We start from the raw sequence: 3,539 nt of genomic DNA, 5'->3' as shown, positions 1-3,539 counted from the left end.
AGATGGCTGCACCCACAGCTGAGGCCAATTTCCCAGAAGGAGCCTTAACAAGCAATCAGCAGGGACCTGAGGCTATGCCCTCCCCCACCCCCATGGGGCTTGACAGGGGACCTCAGGCCGTGTCCCCCACCCGGCAGGCCTTAACAGGGGACCTCAAGGTGCACTTCCCATCCTGGTGCTAAGTTAGGGGACCTCAGGCCATGCCCCCCACCTGGCGGGGCTTGATGAAGGACCTCAGGCATGCCCCCCACCCAGGTCTGGTCTGGGGGACCTCAGGCCATGTTCTCCATCCTGGCGCCGGGGCAGGGGAACTGAGGCTATGCCCCCTTTCCAGCAGGACTTGACAAGGGTGGGACTAGCCGGGTCTGGATATAGCCCAAGGGTGGGGGGAGTGGCCGGTTTGGGTCTCACTCGATTTTGAGGTGCATGTGGGTGGACAGGGACTTGACTCTGGGTCCCATGGTGAGCCCTACACTCTGACAGGAGGAAGGTTTTCATATACATTTTACTAATTTTCTTTCATCTCTGACACTTCTGTTATTGAGAAAGGGCAAATAGCAATATTAAATTATTTCCTCTAATTAATCCCCTTTTGATGTGCATGAATTTCATGCACTGGGTCACTAGTTAGATATATAAAATATAACTATAAGGAATTATATATGTATATATAATTATAGTTGATATAATTAATCAACATATTTAATATCTTATTATTATATATTATGGATTCCTGATTAATTTATTTAGTAAAGGAGAAAAAAATGCTTCAATTGCTTGTATTTTCTTTAAGCAACATCCCAACTGGTTTATTGTGCATGACAGTTAACAAACCGTAACTAACTGAAGTCTAATCTCTGAATGTGCTAGTGTCTCCATTCCTGTCAATCCCCTGAATTTATAACACCAGCTGTCCAAAAGGACAGGTTAATGATTGTTGCTGAAATAAACCATATTCTGTCACAACTGAATGCTTCTGCTGGTTTAGGTGAAGAGGGATATAGGATAGGAAAATGGTGATAACCCATTGTATTGCATAAATCTTGCTTTCCAACATCTGTCAGAGGAAAACACAGACACAAAAGGGAATGTTTGAGGTATCAAGGATGATTTCTGCATAAATGTTTCCTAGTGTTGTAAATGGAAAAATGTATGTTAGTGCTTTATTTTATTTCAGACACTAATTAATTGGGTCATATGCAGTAGCTTAACAATAAGAACAATTTCTATACCAATGTTTTTCTTCCATAATTCTAGATTCAAAAATTAACTTACCCATTTTATTAGTATTTCCTTCGTAAAGCAAAACATAAAAAAGGACACGGATCAATGGAACAGACTAGAAATCCCAGAAATAAACATACATATATACAGTACATTAATTTACAACAAAGGAGCTGAGAATATACAATGGGGACAGGACAATCTCTTCAATAAATGGTGTGGGGAAAACTAGACAGACACATGTATAAGAATGAAACCATACACAAAAATTCAAAATGAATCAAATATTTGAACCTAAGACCTGAAACCATAAAACTCCTAGAGGAGAACATAGGCAGTAATTATTTTAACATAGGCCTTGGTGATGATTTTTTAGACTTGACACCAAAAACAAAGGTAATAAAAGCAAAAATAAACAAGTGGGATTACATAAAACTAAAGAGCTCTGCACACTCAAGAAATGATCAACAAAAACAAAACAGGCAATCTATGAAATGGGAGAATATAAATGCAAATGATGTATTTAATAAGTAATATCCAAATATATGTAAAGAACTCATACAACTGCCCTAACCGGTTTGGCTCAGTGAATAGAGCGTCAGCCTGCGGACTGAAAGGTCCCAGGTTTGATTCCGGTCAAGGGCATGTACCTTGGTTGCGTGCACATCTCCAGTAGAAGGTGTGCAGGAGGCAGCTGATCGATGTTTCTCTCTCATCGATGTTTCTAACTCTCTATCCCTCTCCCTTCCTCTCTGTAAAAAAATCAATAAATAAAAAAAAAACAATTCAGGGTTCCACTCAGACACTCTCTCATTTAAAGAACTCATACAACTCAATATAAAATAAAAAAACACAAAAACAGGCAGGAATTAGCTGTTGGCAGCATTGTGGTTAAGCTCATGTGTGGTAGTGTGTCAGCGGTGGCTGTAGCAAAAGAGTTTGGAGCGAGTGATGTCTCACACCATTTTGCTGGTACAGCCTACCAAGAGACCAGAAGGCAGAACTTACCATATGCTGACTATGAATCAGTGAATGAATGCATGGAAGGTGTTTGTAAAATATATGAAGAACATCTGAAGAGAATGAATCCCAACAGCCCCTCTATCACATATGATATCAGCCAGTTGTTTGATTTTATTGATAATCTGGCAGACCTCAGCTGTCTTGTTTACTGAGCTGATAGCCAGACATGCCAGCCTTATAACAAAGATTGGATTAAAGAGAAGATGTACGTGCTCCTTCATCGACAGGCCCAACAGGTTGGGAAATAGTTGTGTTGGCAGCATTTGGGGGTTGGGGGTGGGCTTGGTACACAGGTGTGTACAGCTATCTGTAGTGGAAGTTTTGTATTATAGTAATCCTATTTCCATTTTGGTACACTCTAGCCAGGATTGAATGTGTTAGATGAAATATGAGGATCTTGTTCAATCTGAACTCCCATCACCCCCTTTCTCTCTCTCTCTCTTCTTTTTTTACTTTAACATTTTTATGATGACTTGGAAGAAAGGTTTTTTTTTTTTTTTTGTCAGTTAATGCTGATTCCAATCCTTCATATCTGCTTTATAACATTCACTCTACTAACCCTTCTTCAAGTTAGGGTGGGAGGTAGTGACCCAGTTTAATTATGTACTAAGATAAAGTCTTAGTGAAAAACAAATGTTCTTTAGTTAAAAAAACAAAACACACAAACACCTACAATTAATCCAATTAAAGAATGGGCAGAGTAATTCAGTAGACATTGTCCAAAGAAGGCATACAAATGGCCAACTGACACATGAAAAGATGCTCAATATCACTAATAACCACAGAAATGAAAATCAAAACCACAGTGAGATATCACCTCACACCTGTAATAATAGCTATTACCAAAACACAAAGGTAACAAATGTTGGCGAGGATGTGGAGAAAAGGGAACCATGTGCACTGTTGGTGGGAATGTAAATTGGTGCATCTACTATAGAAAACTGTATGGGGTTCCTCAAAAAAATTTAAAATAGAACTACCGCCCTAGCTGATTTGGCTCAGTGGATAGAGCTTTGGCCTGCACACTGAAGGGTCCCAGATTTTATTTCGGTCAAGGGCACATGCCCGAGTTTCAGGCTTGATCCCCAGTGTGTGTGTGTGTGTAGCGGGAAGAGGGGATGGACAGATGTGCAGGAGGCAGCCAATCAATGATTCTCTCTCATCATTGATGTTTCTCTGTCTCCCTTCCTCTCTGAAGTCAATAAAAAATATATTTAAAAAAGTAGAATGACCGTGTTATCTTGCAATTCCATTTCTGGATAATTATTTGGGGATAATTATCTGAAAAAAAG

The 3,539-nt window shown here is 39.8% G+C and overlaps 1 pseudogene across 1 annotated transcript; it reads left to right on the top strand.

The window, feature by feature from the left end:
- The first annotated feature begins 2,175 nt into the window (after positions 1–2,175).
- Positions 2,176–2,495, top strand: LOC308244445 (enhancer of rudimentary homolog; annotated as a pseudogene). Its single transcript has one exon. The product of its transcript is annotated as an enhancer of rudimentary homolog (transcript).
- The last annotated feature ends 1,044 nt before the right edge of the window (positions 2,496–3,539 follow it).

This window comes from Plecotus auritus, assembly GCF_963455305.1.
Source record: "Plecotus auritus genome assembly, chromosome: 3".
Taxonomy (NCBI): domain Eukaryota; kingdom Metazoa; phylum Chordata; class Mammalia; order Chiroptera; family Vespertilionidae; genus Plecotus; species Plecotus auritus.
The sequence above is the reverse complement of the archived record's forward strand: the minus strand, read 5'-3'. Positions and strand labels throughout refer to the sequence as shown.